Below are 16,644 nucleotides of genomic sequence, written 5' to 3'. Positions count from 1 at the left end.
TGTGGGCCATAAGGACCCAAGAAAATACCCGATATGATCATTGCCCCCAAGAAACCTGGGGATGTACCTAGAGGAGTCCCACATCACTTGGCTAAGACAAATGGGCTGTTAGAGACCACTGTGCAGGTTGAGGGCAGCAAGAGAGAATCCCAGTTGGAAAGCAGCTTGGAGTAGGGCGACAGTGCAGAGGAATTATACAGCTCGTTGATAATAACTTACAGAATAATCAAGCTTCAGGTTGCTTTAATGTTTATCTGATTTAATTCTCAAAAATAATTCTAGGATAGTGGAAAGACCACTATATTGCCAGCTGACACTTGAGGACACAGATATAGAGGGAAGGCAACTTGTCCCAGTAATGTGGAGCCAGAGCTCTGATAAGGCTTCCTGGTGACTAGATTGGTGCTGCTCCCGCCACCAGGCAGCTTTGCATCTTCTGGGCACATTCGCTCACCTGCCTACCAGCCTAGAGACACTGTAGTCATGTATCACTTAACAACAGGGATCCGTTCTGAGAAATGTGTTGTTAGACGATGTCGTCGTTGTGCAAATATCTTAGGGTATACTTACACAAACCTAGATGGTATAGCCTACTACACATGTAGGCTATATGGTACTAATCTTATGGGACCACTATTGTATATGCAGGCTGCTGTTAACCAAAACTTCGTTATGCAGCACGTGACTGTAATTGAAACTCATACCTTAAATGCCCAGGTTAGACTGTCTTATTGCCTTATTGTCTCTCCTTTTGCATAAGCCACAACTACTGCCAACTTGCTAAATATAGGGCCACATTGACTTCTGGGATTGGCCCAGGTCTGGCTCCTGCAGCACAACATGACATGTGGCTGTATGTGGAGGCATGCCTGCTTACCTGGCACAGGGCTGGGGATTCCTGCCTTCTGGCCGTGTGGGCAATGGTTGGGCCAGCACCCTCATCCAGTGCCTTCTGAACCATTCAGGGAAGTATTTTAGGCTTACACATTCTGCTGAAGGCTGGGCAGACTCAGCTGGGCCCTAGAATAGCTCTTTGCCATTTAATAGGACGGTTGCATTTGCAGAGGTACCATAAGCCACCTGGATAAGGGCCCTTACAGCAGAGCACTCTCTGCAGCTTGGACTTGAATTACACTGTCTGTTTGAAGGAAGGGCATGGAAACCTCCCTCTCGGTTCCCTCACTCGAAACAAAAACCACAAACGTAAGGGTGATGTTAAGCTCAGCATGTGTTACGGAGTGGCTTTGTGCTTACACTGGGACAGTGAAAGATACAACCAAGCAAAGGGAAGGATATGGGGCACGTGGTCCTTTCTTCATGGTCCGTTCATTTATTCATCAAATATTTGCTGAGCACCTACGAAGTGCTGGGTGGTGTACTGGGTATTGGGGTTTCATTTGGAGCAATTGTGGCCCTGCCCTTGCAGAGTTCACAGTCTGCTGGAGGGATGCAGACAAGTCCAGATATAATTATAGTGGAGTCTGAGAAATCCAGTGGGTGACACACTGGATGCAGGGCAGCGGCACATGGTTATGCAGGGTGGGGCTGCTCAAGGGCTCTTGGCTGAAGGGGAAAATAGAGGCTGAAATCCAGCCCCTGCTCTCCTGCTCAAGACATGTGCTGCCTGGAGAAGGGGAGCCTCTTCGTAACCCACAGAAAGGCCACAGGGACCAGCAGTGACCTTGATTGGAAAGACACGTGACTTAGATTTAGGATGGGAGGGAAAGCTTCTTGGAAGGAAACATCTGAAATGAGACCTAAAAGATGACTAGGAGTTAGCCGGCCAGGGGGACTAGTGGAAAGGTGGGAAAGCACATTCTAGGCAGAATCATAATTGCCAACATGGAGATAGCGCTTAGCATGTGCCAGGTCCTGCTCTGATGCCTTAAAGATTACTCTTTTTAAGAGAAAGTTGCATGTAGAATGCACAGAAGCACAAGAAAACACGGCATTTTGGGGAATCGGAAGAGTGTTCATTATGGGTAGAGCATGGAACTCAGAGCTCGAGAGGGAGATCCATGAAGGCTAGAGTGATAATTATGGCTAATTACACTTGCTGTATGTGAGGTAACCTTCTGAGCACTTAGTGCCTAGTGACTCATTTAATCCTCACAACTATTATGCGAGGTAGGCGCTATTATTATCCTCATTTTACAGAGGCAAATGGGGCACAGAAGGATTGAGCCACCTGTCCAAGGCTACACTGCAGAACGGGAGAGACAGGATTTGCACTCAGGCTCCCGGTTCTTAATCCCCACACTGCCTCTCTGGGAAGAGCCTGAGGTGGAGATAGGCCTCCAAGGATTGACTGGGCAGAGGAGAGACAGGAAGCCCATCCAGATGGGGTGACAGAGGTCAACCTTGACAAGAGGGTAAGCACTACAGTCTGAACAGGAGAGCCTGGCCACATGGTGCCATTTCTAGTCTTGCTTTTCCAGCAACTCTGAGAAAATGAAAATCCTTCCTCATAAATTATCTCATTAGTTCCTAACCATCATCCCATGGAAGCTGAAGATAAGACCCCCACTGTAGCAGTGAAAAAAACCAAAAAAACCGAGACTCAGGGAAAGGAAATAACCTTTCCTCTTAAAAAGTAGAGCCTCACTCTGGAAGCTCATTTTCTTCTTTTGTTCATTTATCTAGGCAACATCTATTTATTGAGCATCTACTATATGCTGGACCCTCTGCTGGGTGTGAGAGATACAGTAGTGAAAAGGTACATTCCCTGATGTCAGGCACATGGGGATTTTAAAACAGTTCAGACAGGTCAGTGTGGGGATTTTAAGACATGTCTGCAAATTCTTTGACATTTGTGTCATTGAGAGATGGGATATGTGATTTCTCCCCTTGAATCTGGGCTGAGCTTAGGGACTCGCTTATAGCCCCATAGAATGCAGTGGAAGAATGTGACTTCTGAGGCTCTGGGACTTCTGAGGCTAGATCCAAAAAAAGCTAGACAACTGTCAATCACTGAGAGAAGTCAGCTGCCAAGTAAGAAATCTAACTAGCCTGATACAGCCATGCTAGAGAGGCCACGTGTGGGCACTCTGGTTGACAGCTCCTGCTGAGCTCCCAGTCAACAGCCAGCATAGTCTGCCAGCCTTTTGATGGAGCCATCTTGGACGCCCAGCCTCGTCCAACTTTCCGCTGACTGCAGCTCTGGCCAACTTCTTATGTAACTGCGTGAGAACCCCAAGCAAGAACTGCCCAGCCCAGCCTCTCCCACATTCCTGACCCACAAAAGTGTGAGCAAAATGAAATGGCTGTTATATTACAGAGGTTGCAATTTCTTATGTAGAGATAGTCACTGGAATAATCCGCCTGCAAGAACGGAGGGGAACAGTACCTCAGGGGACCCAGTGGAGACAGGGCTCAAATCTTGAGAGAAGAGATTGCTTAAATCTTCTGCTTTAGCAGCGAACATAAAACCTGCAGCTCTCTCCCAGCTTTTATTGCTAATTGGTCCTTGGGAAGGAGGAGGCAGGCAGAAGTAGAAGAGAAAAAGTAAAATGAGCAATGTAATAAAGAGGACTTGATTTTGCATGCTGCTTTGGGTGTGAGCTGACATCCCCCCTCCATACACACGTACACACACATACATACACCCACGCACACAGCAGGCAGCGCAGGAGCCTGATTAACTAGAAGTTACCATTGTCACCGATGGAGCCTACTGTTCTCAGTCTTTACGCTGGTAATGAACGGTGCTCTCTGCTTTAGGTCTGACATCCTGATTAGTTAAACTGTTTGCAAAAGTCTCTGTGGGACTTTGCTTCAGCCTCGTCTGCTGAGTGGTTGTGGCAGTCGGGACTAAGATGAGGACTAAAGGCTGCAGCTGGAAGAGAAAGCATCTCCTTAGGGTCCCATCAAGCACCAGTTAGTTAGAAGCAAGCGAGGTGGGTGGTGGTGAGGGTAACGGGTATGGGCTGTGGTGCGAGGACATTTCCCATCAGATACCAGGATATTCACTTCCTGCGTTCCAAGTCTCACCTTTGCTTGTCCTCTTTCTGGTGGGGATGGGGGTCGGAAGCCTTCATTTCCCTTCACAGAAGAAGAACTGGGAGGAGAGGTGATGGTGGTTAATAGTGTGTCCCAACTATTGTCCTCACTCTGTTCGAAAAGAGACAATGAGGAATGTGGAGTCTCCTGTCAGTTGCTGGAAGGGCAAAATTGCTTCCTCCACCAGGGCGGGCCTGGCTCCCCTTCTTAATCCATCAGTTATGGCGGAAGTCATGATGCTTTCACCAGAAACATCTATGGGCAGCTCTTGGGATTACTTCTGAGAGGTAGGACATTTCTGGGAAATCTTCTTCCTTAATTAATGTTTCTAATTTTTAGTCAGTTCGCAATTAAAGAACTTTACCCTTGGGCTGTCCGAGATGTTAGCTGTCGGTTCATTCTTGCAGGGACCCACAGGAGCAATTTTCAACCTCATTTAACCTGCAAAACAGCTGTGGTAAGAATTGGTGAAGGATCCTCTTCCCCCCAAAGGGGAGGCATGAGTGGCAGGAAGTTAATTAGGATTCAGTGTTTCTATTGCCTGGGTCTGTCATGTTACTGAGGTGTGAGTCCCAGGGCCCCGTTAAGAGGTGATATTCCTCCCAAGAGCTTTGTCTGGATTTTCAAAGACACCGTGTCATTGGCACCGTCTCATTTCGGAGTGGGAGACTGGCTCTGCTAGGCAAATCAGCCCTGGGAGGGTTTTCACCTGCTCTGCTGTGAACCTCACATTGGCACTTGAGTTCATGTTTCCATCGCTGAAGTTGAGTGTGTCGAGGTGGGATGGAGGACAGAGAGGGATCCAGCTCAGGGGGCAGGTTCTATTTAGGGAGCATCTGGACTCCACGGGGAAGGTCCTGGCAGCCCATCTCATCTACCCCTCTGCTGAGGCACGGACCCTGGTGAGGTCAGCACTTGATCCCCATCCTCCTTTTTGAGGCACATTCTCAGAGACTGTGCCCTTGAACCAGCCTTTGTCACCATCTTGTTAAACTCTAAGTACAGAAAACCTGAGGACGTTTTCATAACTGCTCCACGTTCTGTGTGTGTGGTTGTTTTTATAAAGATTGGCGCCTGAGCTAACATCTGTTGTCAATCTTCCTTTTTTTCTTTTCTTCTTCTCCCCGAAGCCCCCCCAGTACACAGTTGTATACTCTAGTTGTAGGTCCTTCTGTTTGTGCTATGTGGGACGCCTCCACAGCATGGCTTGATGAGCAGTGCCGTGTCTGTGCCCAGGATCCGAACTGGTGAAACCCTGGGCCGCCAAAGTGGAGCGTGTGAACTGAACCACTCAGCCACGGGGCCTGCTCCAGTTCTGTGTGGTTTTGAATGAACAGTCGTAGGATTGTATTTCTTTGCAACTGAAGGAGAACTTGGAGATAGTTTAGGTTAGTCCTTGCGTTTTACAGATGAGGAGTTTGGACTTTCAGAGGTTAGTTGCTTTGTCTGAGGTTACACAGTGAGTTAGTGACAGAGCTAGGAGAAGAACCCAGGTTTCCTGGATCTTAAATCAGTATTTCTATTACACTATATTGCTTTATCTAAAAACAGTACCCTGTACCTGCAAACTGATTTAAAGCAGGGTTTCCACATAATTCTTTATTGTGGGGCTCATCTCTGCATTGTGGATGTTTCGCAGCATCTCTGGCCTCTTATCTGTTAGATACCAGTAGCAGCCATTTTCCCACCCAGCTGTAAAAAGTAAATGTCTCTAGACATTGCCAGATGTTCTGTGGGGGGGAAAATTGCCTCTTGTTGAGAATTACTGATTGAAGTTAGTGTATCTTTAAAGAAGAAACATACAGTAGTCCCCCCATTATTTGCAGTTTTGCGTTCTGCGGTTTATCTTATCTGTGGTCAACTTTGGTCCAAAAATATTAAATGGAAAATTCCAGAAATAAACAATTTAGAAGTTTTAAATTATGTGCTGTTCTGAATAGCATGATGAAATCCCGCTCCATCCTGCCCAAGACATGAATCATCCATTCGTCCAGCAGATCTGCACTGTATAGGCTATCAGCTCGTTAGTCACTTAGTCGCTGTCTCCATTATCAGATTCGACTGTCACAGTGTCACAGTGCTTGTGTTCAAGTAACCCTTATTTTACTTAATAATGACCCCCAAGTGCAAGAGTAGTGATGCTGACAATTTGGATATACCAAAGAGAAGCCATAAAGTGCTTCTTTTAAGTGAAAAGGTGAAAGTTCTTGACTTAATAAGGAAAGAAAAAAAATCACGTGCTGAGGTTGCTAAGATGTAGGGTAACTTTTATGACAGTATATTGTTATAATTGTCCTATTTTATTATTAGTTATTGTTGTTAGTCTCTTACTGTGCCTAATTTGTAAATTAAACTTTATCATAGGTATGTATGTATAGGAAAAACATTGTATATATAAGTTTTGGTACTATCCGTGGTTTCAAGCACCTACTGGGGGGTCTTGGAACATATCCCCTGTGGACAAGGGGGGACTACTCCACTTATATTAACTCTTTCTAGGAGTGTGTGAGTACAAAATGGACCTGAGTAGCAGTCAGGGATGTCAGAAGACATTCTACTTCCTGATTAACTGTGACCAGACAGAGTCATGGGGCTCTATAAGAAGACCATACTGCCTGTTCCTTTATTTAAATGCGTAGATTGTAATGTTTTGAAGGGGAGGAAAGTCTTTAGAGGAAACCGATAGGATATTTTGTCGTTAAGGGAAGCAATTGCTATAGACACTCTTGTCTAAAGGACTTGTATCCAGCATATATAAAGGACTCTCAAAATTCAATATTAGGAAAACAAACAACCCAATTTAAAAAGAAGGCAAAAGATTTAAACAGACGGCTCTTCAAAGAAGATGTACAGATGGCCCATAAACACATGAAAACATGTTCAACATACTAGTTGTTAGGAAAATGCAAATTAAAACCATAATGAGATAGCACTACATAACTAAGAATGGCTAACATTGAAAAGACTGACCATATCAAGTGTTGATGAGGATGTAGGGGAAGTGGAACTCGCACACACTGCTGGTGGGAAGGTAAAATGGTACAGCCACAGACAGTTTGACAGTTCCTTAAAATGTTAAACACACACCTACTGTATGGTCCAGCTATTCTGCTTCTAGGTATTTACCCAAGAGAAATGAAATCCCTTAATCCCTCTTGTCTGATACCTCAAGACAGATGCTCCTGATCTAAGAGCATCCCAACAATGCACAGCAGTGTTATTTGGAAGAAAAACATAAATAAGGAACTTGTGCAGAACGACAGGAACTGAATTGCTTTTTCTTTCCTCTGCCCCATCTGGTGGCACCTGAATGCCTCCCTTGTCTGACTTCTGGAGTGCCCAGGCCTGGGTCACCTTTCTTAGAGCAGGCCTGGAGGGCTATAGGTCCTGCCTGGCAGCTTTGCAAGTGCCTGTTTTGTAAGATGGATTTCAAATTTTTTGTTGTCTTTATAAAGGGTGTGAAAAGACATGAAGACTTCCTAGACTGGGGTAGCAGTAGTATATAATTTCTACTCTTGCTTCTAGACTCCAGATCTTTCCCAACTCCCATTCTCTACCCTAAATTAGATGTACGGGGTTTGACAATGTACCTACCAGATTCATTTCTCATTTTCCCCCAAACAGGGTCCACTTTCCATCCCTACTACTATAGAGAATTCCTCCAATAACTTCATCTTATTCCCAGCTGAAATTTAACTTCTCAAGACTACTTTGGGGGAAAAGACAGGTCTAAACATGAGACTTCATGCCTACACATGGCCTGATGGCCTAGAAAAGAAAGTAATCAAAAGGCTGTGGAGACATATTCCATCTTGTCACCCATAATCTTAATGTCACAGTTGGTTGGGTACCAACTGTTTTCCAAACAGAAAGTTGGATAACACAAAAGGATTTGTGACAGCCCTGCCTGGAGTAATTGAAGTCAAAAGCCTTTTGCTAATATGGGAGAGGCATTTTAGGTAACCAGCCCTATGATGCTTAACACATGAGAGCATAATTACACAATAAGGTTTTATACCATTTGAAGTAGACTGGCAGTTACTATCTCCATGGAATAAAAGAGATAATTGAGACTCAAGCCCTAAAGTGCCCAAGGTCATGCATGTAATAAGTGATGAGACTGACTTTCAAATTCTGATCTTCAGACTTGGTGCCAAGTCCAGTATGTCTTTCTTTACCCATATACTTTTCTATGTGTTTGTTATTTATGGAACTTTTCTCTGATTTGTGTAGCTAACCCATGAGCTGCTCTCATTAGATTAAAAAAATTAGCACTTTATTAGTAGTGGGAATTATAGTAGAAAAATCAGAGTGATTTCTAGTATGCTCCTCTTTTACCTGGAAAAAAAAAGTTTTCTGCTAGGAAGAAGGGAGGGGACAGACAACTTACATCAGTTTCCTTATCGTCCTGCAGCTTCAGGGGTTATGACCTGGACCATGCTGATGACCTTCATATCTGAGTGTTTTCTCAAGAGACCCTAGATGACAGGGCCCGAGAAATGGCTGGAGGTCATTCTTATGTGCCACTGTACTCACCCCGGTTCCACCAACACAAATAACAACAAACCTTAAACACTCGTGTCCCGAATTCATTTCCTTTGGAAATTGGAGGTTTTCTTATATGCACCATAGAAATCTTTAGGGGACCCACCTCAATATGTTTTGTTTAATCTTGGTTGAAATCCAACTCTTCTTCCTTCTGGATCACCCCTCCCCTTATACTCCTTCTCCCTCTCCTGTCAAGGGTTGATGGACAATAGATGGTAGCGACAGTTTCTATGGTAACAGCATCTGAGTCATCTCCTTGGAAACCTGCATAAAGGCCTTCCATCTCCAGACCAGCTCGATGCGACTTGGAAGGCTTTTGTTCCCTTGAATGTATCAGCATGGGGGAGCAAGCTCTCCCAGGCCTGGGCTACTGCAGTTTCCTTTGGCTCCTGATGCCCATGGTACTTTGGGTATAGAGTTGGATTCAGGCAAAAGTGGAGGATGGTAGGACCTCGAGTGCTTTTCTTGACATAGCCCATGGCCAGAGGCATTGTCTGTGGTCCGGCACCAGATACCCAGCAGATTTAGCCAATAGGCCTCTCGCTTTTTAAAATGCCCAGATGACTCAACTGAGGCTCCCACAGTGACCAGCAATGGATCAGAATAAAGCGATACTGCGTCTGAACATAGATGAGACGACTATTTTGGCACAGTCATGAAGAGAATCCTGAAATGGGGCACCGTGGGATAGCTTGTAACAGTCCCTTTCCTTGGGGTGTCCTTCAAATGGAGCAATTTTGTTACTGAAATGCAAGCAGAATGGTTTCCAGCAGCTAAGAGGATTAATTCTATTGTCATTGTCCATACCAAGTAACAATGACAAACATTTCCATTGTGCTTCTTATTTTATAGATCATTTTCACATACAGGGGCTCAATTAATCATTTATTCAATTATTCAACACATGTTAATTTGAAACCTCCTATGTGCTGCATATTGTGGTGGAGTTTGAGGCACAGCGGAAAGAAAGTAGACGTGGTCCCCACCCTAATGAAATTTACAGAAAAGAGAATCAGTTACACATGACTGTGAACATTCAGCTAAGATCTGCTAAGGAGAGGGTCCATGGTGTGGTGAGTGTATGTGATGGGAGATTTGACCTACTAGAGACATCTTCCCTGAAGAAGCGATGGTCATGCTGACACCTGATCAACAGGGCCCTCTTGCATATAAGGAAGTGAAGATTTGGAGGGTGAGGAGACTTCCCCAGGGTCACACCAACTGCTAAATGACAGTCCTGGGATATGAACCCAGGACTTGTACAGTTGGACCCTTGTCCGGTCTCTTCCCTCCTGCTGGCTCTCAGCATGGCCTAGAGTCATTCTTAGGCCAGATAGCCAAGGGGGGTCTGCTCCCATTTCCTCTTTCAGTGCTAATACTGCCCTTCATAAAGGTTTTGCTGTCTTCCAGGACTGGGCCCGTTGTCCATTTGTCCAGGGGACATTTCTAGGTATTTTCTCTTTATCTGGACATCCTCCTCCAAAGTGTTAACTGATGAAGGTAGCCTTCATAGGACCGTTGACCTGTAAATACAGGACTCTAAGAGGCTAAAAGTTGTGAAGCCTCCTCCTGGTTCCCCCTAAAAAGGATGGAGGTAGGTTGAGAAAGAAGATCCACTGGTGGAGTATAGGCCTTAAGGTAGAGTTTTTGCCAACATTTAGGAACAAAGCAGCAGCCTGTCCAGGCAGCTGCATTTCATTTATACTGTGGGTCCTTCTGACTTCCTTGGGGTTCCCTCCCCGTTGTGAAAGGGCAAAGAAAGGTGTGCTGTCTCCTGCTTGGAGGCGTGAGGCAGCCCTCCTCAGTCCTTGGGTGGGAGGGAAGGAGAGAGAGGGAGGCGGGGCAGGTTTGAGTTGTGTGAAATGGCACCAGCCCTGTGGACCAGCTGGGGTAGCTGCTGTGTGCACGGCCCTGATGGTGATGCCGCAGGTGTCCCGATTTAGACTTCTGTCTGCTTGTAACATTTTTGAAAAACCAAGAGTTTAAATGTGGCTGGTCACACCCTCCCCCAGAGGACCACCCTTCTACCTATCACTTGAGTTCTTCTTCCTCTTGTTTCTCTGTGGACACGGTATCAGCCAGAGAGCTTTTTCTTGAACTTTCGTAACCCCAAAGCTGACCTTCCTTCTGCTTTCATGCCTCAGCTTCCCAAATACCTCAGAGCCCTACCCGTTCCCTTCATCTCAGGATCACCTACTGCTTCAGCCAAACCCTCTGATAGCCCCAGTGGGTCTGCCCTGCCTGTCCCACTGCCAGGGCAGGTGACTTTGGATCTCACCTGTAGTGCCGTCTTTCCTGGGCTTGCGTGTGTGTGTGTAGTAGTGTCTCAGCACCTACAAAAACAACCTGTTTATTTGTGAGTTCATTAGCATTAGCTCAGCTAATGCGTGATGTTGAGGAGCTGTAGGAATAGAGGTAGTCTGAGTAAACAATATGGTGCCATGTCATCTTGGGCCTGGACTATTCTGCTTTCCTGCTAGGCCCTCTCAGCTCATGTTCTGCTGTGTCTGTAACTCTTCCCTGGGTTCCTCGAATTCCCACAGCGCTTATTCCCTGTGCGATTCACTTGACACCTTTACCTATTCACTTGTAATTATGAGTTAGCTTTTCATATGTCCTTGTCTTGTTCCTCGAGATATAACATGATTCTACGTGCAGGGACCATGTTTCTTCATGCTTTGGAATTGCCTGTAGCTGTGCTGTTCAGTTCAATAGCCACTAGCCACATGTGGCAATTTAAGCTTAAATTAAAATAAAGTAAAATAAAAAATTCAGTTTCTCAGTTGCACTCACCACATTTCAAGTGCTTAGTAATCACATATGGCCAGTAGCTAGTGTATTAGCACCGATGAAGAACATTTCCATTATTCTAGAAAATTCTATTGGACAGTGCTGTTCTATAGCACCTGGTACATATCTGACACCTCATTGGCCCCAAAATATTTACTGATGGAGCCCTCAGATTAACAAAGCCTGTTCTCATGGGTGAAGCTGAGGGCAGTGACAGATGTAGGGAAAAAGTGGTATTTTGCCTTATCACAATTATGAACTGTCAGAGAAAAAAACCACACTTTGCATTTTTAGAAAACCAAAATCAACCAGATTACCCTGTTTAGTTCTGGTCAATAAGATAAGTGAAAGTTTAGGCATTTCCCATAATCCTGCATTCCCTGGTTCAAACAGTTTTATCCTTGACTTTTGTGATGCTGACATCTGAGAAAATGTCACCTCCTTTGTGGATATAATCTTGTGACAAAGTTGCAGTTTCTCTACCAGGAACAGAAAAATCTTGTGGGGTTTTTCCTTTTAAATATCTGTTGATTTTTTTAAAAAAATGCTTTTGCTGACACAGACAAGTAGTTTGGTTGAAGATTTATCTTTTTAAATGCATGGATCTGGAGAAATAAGAAGCAGGCATATCCTGTACCAAGGAAATGATAATTCCTACTGTGGGGAGATAATGTCAGCTACTGGAGAGGGTCCTTGGTGGTTGAGGAGGAAAAGGGAAGTTAGGATTCCTGGATTCTGGAGCTGTGTGATTTTGGGCAACTTGGCCAAACCAAGTCAAGAACCATTTTCTTGTTTTTCTAATAGGAGCTTCTGATGAAATATTTGTGTCATTGTCTCTAAATTTTTTTTAAAGTCAGGACCTCATAGGGCTGGAGTTTCTGTTGACCAGCTGCAGCTTTAGGAGGGTGCCACTGGGTGGGAATGAGATGTGTCATCATGTGTATGAGTGGGTGAACATGAAAGCTACCACTGCCCCATGTGGCTAACACCTCCCCTCTCCCCCACACGCCATGTGACCCTAACAAGTGTTTGTAATTTTTATTTGAAAATAATCTGAATGTGTTTAGGCTGGTGGACCAATCCTCTCATTAAGATTTGATAAGCTGTCCAGGAGTGTAGAGAAACCTCCCTAGGCCTTCTTGCTTAGGGCCTTTGTTTGGACCCTGAAAGAGGAAGTATGTAGCTTGTTAATAAGATTCACAGATGAAAGTGAAGGTTGAAGGCGCTCGGAACCCTAGCAGAGGGTGAAGGTTTGATGCGGGCTCTCTAGTAGTGAGCATATAGCAGCAGGGAATAGTGTGCAGAGCTGAGAATGCCCCAAGGGCATAGCAGTGGGCCTGGGAGAGGATGCGGAGCATGAGAAACTTGGATTGGGAGGCAGGACTGGCAAGCTGGCTCCACCACCACCTTGCTGGCTAGTAACAGGCAAACATGTTGGTCATTTTACCGTAAGGAATATGAGGCCCAGAGAATCTACGTGAATGTGTTTTTTATAGTGGCTGGCATGTCGTGAGAGGCTGTGATTGGTGGGTGGTCCAAAGAACGGGCATGAAGATGGTATGTTCTAAATTATAAACTACTATAGTACTTTATAGTATACCTTAGTTTATAGTATATTACAAATTATAGCTATAGATCACTATAAGCCGGGAATGGGGCAGGGCATTTCATCAATACAATCTGTGGAGTGGGTGGAGTGAGGCTTCAATGGCGTAAGTAACTTCTCCTGGATCACATAGCTGGTAGATGCCTGATCTGGGCTTTGGATCCAGACCTTTCTCCAAGCATGTATTCTTTCCACTATTCCTGCTTCCTCTCCAAAGAGGCTCTTTGTGGTCCATTTCAGTTCGGACATTCTATGATGCTGTCAAAATGCTTTTCTTCAAAAGGCCCTTTAAAAAGCTGTTAGAGCTCCAGGAATAGTACAGATTGAATGTGCTCATCAGTTAAACACATTTACATCTCCCTTGGGGCTGTGGAATTAGCATCTGTTAGGCTGTTCTAAAGCCTGGAGAAGGGCTCAAGATGACCTTGAAGAGCAGATTATTTTGAGGGGGCTTCTACAGTTTGTATTATAGATTGGTCACTTGGTTTTCCCCCCTCTCTTGGCACTTTTGACCACAACAGCGCTTCCTCTGGAAGCTGGAATCTGTCTCTTTTCTGTGTTTGCCTGTTCCAGCTGGACCTGGCCAAACTAAGTCAGCACCCCAGACCCTTCTCCAGGCAGTTCTCTCTTCTCCCTCCTTTGACTGTTTCATTCTGAGAGACCTGGGTGGCTGGCCCAGGAGAGGGATTTCAGGTGTGGGTTACTTGCTGATGAAGATATTTTTTTTTTACAGGATAGGCAATGAATTGGTCTGAGCTATCCACATTCTCTGATTTCCTCTTCCATGACCTGCTGCTGCTGTGTGTAAGGTGCTAATTAGGACAGGAGTCCCAGCCAAGGTGAGAGCTGTAATCAGTGGCCTTAGAATGAGCAAGGTCAGAGGGCAAGGGAAATAATAGACAAAATAAACAAATGGGACTACATCAAACTAAAAAGCTTCTGCACAGCAAAGGGAACCATCAAAATGAAAAGACAACCTAACAACTGGGAGAAGATATTTACAAAACATATATCTGATAAGGGGTTAAAATCCAAAATATATAAAGAACTCATACATCTCAACAACAGAAAAACTGACAACCCAATTAAAAAACGGGCAGAAGATAGGAACAGACATTTCTCCAAAGAAGATATACAGATGGCCAACCAGCACATGAAAAGATGTTCAATATCATTAACTATCAGGGAAATGCAAATCAAAACTATAATGAGATATCACCTCACTCCCGTCAGAATGGCTATAATTAACAAGACAGGAAACAACAAATGTTGGAGAGGATGTGGAGAGAAGGGAACCCTCATACACTACTGGTGGGAATGCAAACTGGTGCAGCCACTATGGAAAACAGTATGGAGATTCCTCAAAAAATTAAAAATAGAACTACCATATGATCCAGCTATTCCACTGCTGGGTATTTATCCAAAGAACATGAATACATAAAGAAACATGCACCCCTGTGTTCATCACAGCATTATTCACAATAGCCAAGACTTGGAAGCAACCTAGGTGCTGATCAAGGGACAAATGGATAAAGAAGATGTGGTATATATACACAATGGAATACTACTCAACCATGAGAAATGATGAAATCCGGTCATTTGTGACATCATGGACGGACCTGGAGGGTATTATCCTAAGTGAAATAAGTCAGAGGGAGAAAGTCAAATACCATATGATCTCACTCATAAGTAGAAGATAAGAACAACAAACACACTCATAGAAACAGATATTGAATTTGTGGTTACCAGAGGGGAAGGGGGGAAGGAGGAGGGCAAAAAGGGTGATTAGGCACATGTATGTTGTGATGGATTGTAATTAGTCTTTGGGTAGTGAACATGATGTAATCTACACAGAAATCGAAATATATAATGATGTACACCCCAAATTTATATAATGTTGTAAACCAATGTTACCACAATAAAAAAATTAATAAAATAATTTTTAAAATGTGAAAAAAAAAGAAAACCAATGAGCAAGGTCAGATGGATCCTTTGAAGAATAACCTCTGTAGCATCGTGAAGTCATTGCATGAATATAGTCTCACAAACGAGAAATGTTGAAAACCACACTATGCCAGTGATTATTTTGTGCATGAGCAAGCTAGCCCAGACTTTAAGGGTAGGAATGGGGTAAACAAGAATTGAATAAATTGGAATGGAGATGAGACAGGGGACAAACAGCATCACCTATATACCTAGTCCGACCCATGGGACTACTACTGGCGTCCTGGCAGAGCGTCTGAATGATTGTTCTCTTTGCTGTGACCTAACGTGTTGGTAAACATCCCCGCAGCCGTCTTCCTTACTTTGGCTTCTGGGCTGAACTTAATCTTCTAATGGATTTTACTCCCCTTCCAAAAGGTCTTTATTATATTCTAACTCCTTGTGAGTCCTTGGGATTTTCGGTTGTTGGCCAGACAGCTACATTGACTTGGACACTATTTAATTTACTGTTTACTTTCTGACCTACGTAAAGCATCTTTGAATGCCAGCATCACTCATCTTATTCTGCCACGTTTGCTTGTCAACTTCTTTGCTTTGTCCTCCTCTCTTAGACACACACGTGCATGTGTGCACACACAAATGTGTGGCTTGTTAAATGGAGTAAGAGGGTCTCTTGTCTCAAGAACAGAGCAGCTGATGATGCAAAAGTCATTTCTCAGGAAGTCTTATGGTCCCTCATGTATTTGGTCTGAGTTAGGAATTTTGATTTTTCACCCTGACCACTGGAGCCAGAACCTAGAGCTGCCTGTGAATGTGCCCCTCATTTGGGAAATCGCTTGTTTTAGATGATCTCTTAATGATTCGAAGCCCTTCAATCATAAACACTTCCTAAGCACCTTCTACTTACATGGTATTCTCTTCTCACTCCAAACTATTCCTAGGGGAAACTGACTTTTGTTTAGATCTTTCCCAAGGAGTGATGAGAAAGCTTGAGTGTTAGAGGTGAAAGGGCCACATGGAGGGGAGATAAAAGCACAGCAAGGGTAGGTGGGACATCACAGATAATAAAAACTTAGCTCATTACACAGCCACCCATATTCAGGCCTTGAATCTGTGACAAATGCCACAGAACCTTCTGGCTGGAGAAGTATTTAGAAAGGCACCTCTGGTGGGAACTTGCCAAAAGCCAGAGAGTTGACACATTGGGAGGACAGTGAAAGCCTGTAGCTTTCTCTGTTCCCATCTGTATGTGATTTTCTAATAAGTGCTGCTGGAGGTAGCATATGGGCAGTAAGAAATCCAGGTTCAAACCTGGCACACACATAAAAACTGTCAAAGGCAACATCGTCTGTAGTGACACATCGGTGGCAGAGGGGAAGTGGCCATCTGCTGCAGGTGTAGCATCTTGAGGCCTGGATGCCATCTTAGTGCCATGGATCACCTTGATTGTAACCCATGGTTGCTGGACTTGACTTAGCCATTCATCACTTCAGATTTTCTCTATTAGCCATAGACATTTCCTTTTTGTCCAAATTCAGAGAGGACATTTCCCCCTTTAAGCAACTCCATTAATCAGATATACCAGATTTATTGCCTTGTTTTGGTTATTTAAAAAATTGTCCATGAACTGTCCCCTGGCTAAATTTCAAGCCTTATTTCTAACCACTCTCCTGTGCTCGTTTCCTCCCAGGGCAGGGGGCTATTTGCATTTCCTGAACACTGCGCTGGTATCCGGAGGCTACTGCACATGTTCTGGC

The 16,644-nt window shown here is 44.4% G+C and overlaps 1 protein-coding gene and 1 long non-coding RNA gene across 14 annotated transcripts in view; one reads left to right on the top strand and one right to left on the bottom strand.

Moving 5' to 3' along the window:
* The window catches only part of LOC100058633 (carboxyl-terminal PDZ ligand of neuronal nitric oxide synthase protein), a 286,431-nt gene that overhangs the window by 152,932 nt on the left and 116,855 nt on the right, over positions 1-16,644 (top strand). For 2 of the 13 annotated variants that reach the window (XM_070267914.1, XM_070267912.1), the window contains exon 1: positions 13,677-13,782. The exons of the other annotated variants lie outside the window; for them this stretch is intronic. The gene's annotated coding sequence lies outside the window, so the exon portion shown is untranslated. Of the gene's footprint in view, positions 1-13,676; positions 13,783-16,644 lie in introns of those variants that run through there. 13 annotated transcript variants of the gene reach the window in all.
* LOC111773494 (uncharacterized) lies at positions 3,431-8,757 on the bottom strand. The gene is made up of 3 exons (XR_002807974.2): positions 8,651-8,757; positions 3,991-4,440; positions 3,431-3,835 (listed from the first exon to the last, which is right to left on the bottom strand). It is a non-coding gene; the product is annotated as an uncharacterized lncRNA (long non-coding RNA).

This window comes from Equus caballus, chromosome 5, assembly GCF_041296265.1.
Source record: "Equus caballus isolate H_3958 breed thoroughbred chromosome 5, TB-T2T, whole genome shotgun sequence".
Classification (NCBI taxonomy): domain Eukaryota; kingdom Metazoa; phylum Chordata; class Mammalia; order Perissodactyla; family Equidae; genus Equus; species Equus caballus.
This window is presented reverse-complemented; position numbering and strand designations above follow the sequence as displayed.